We start from the raw sequence: 528 nt of genomic DNA on the forward strand, positions 1-528 counted from the left end.
CAACAAAAAATTCTAAAATTTGACAAAAATACTTATTTTATATATATATATATATATATATATATATATATATATTCACAAAATATGCATCATACAGCTGTTAGCCACATCCAGAATATATAATAAAATAAAATTTAGGCTATATAATAAAATGTAAAGAATAAAATGAATAGATCTCTATGGGTCTTGGCTGGAAGTATTTGGTATTAACACTTTTGTTTGTAAAACTTTATTTCCTACAAATTTTTCTCTAACTAGCAGCTGGCAGAATTTTGCCCCTAACATCTAGATCAATATCCAGAAACAACTCATATTTAAATCAATCATCATTGAAGTGTTTTCATAAAAATGAAATTTTATATGTATGCTAATGGTGTGTATGAGGAATTTTGCGGTAAATAGGTAAAGTACTTCATATCCCCCCAAAAAACAAAACAATGGTGTATAATTTGTATTATTGAAAATGTATATTTTTTATACAATCACTCTCTAAATATTTGGGGTTATTGAAAATGAATGAGCAACACA

This window comes from Leuciscus leuciscus (assembly GCF_965113295.1).
Source record: "Leuciscus leuciscus genome assembly, chromosome: 15".
In the NCBI taxonomy this organism is placed as follows: Eukaryota; Metazoa; Chordata; class Actinopteri; order Cypriniformes; family Leuciscidae; genus Leuciscus; species Leuciscus leuciscus.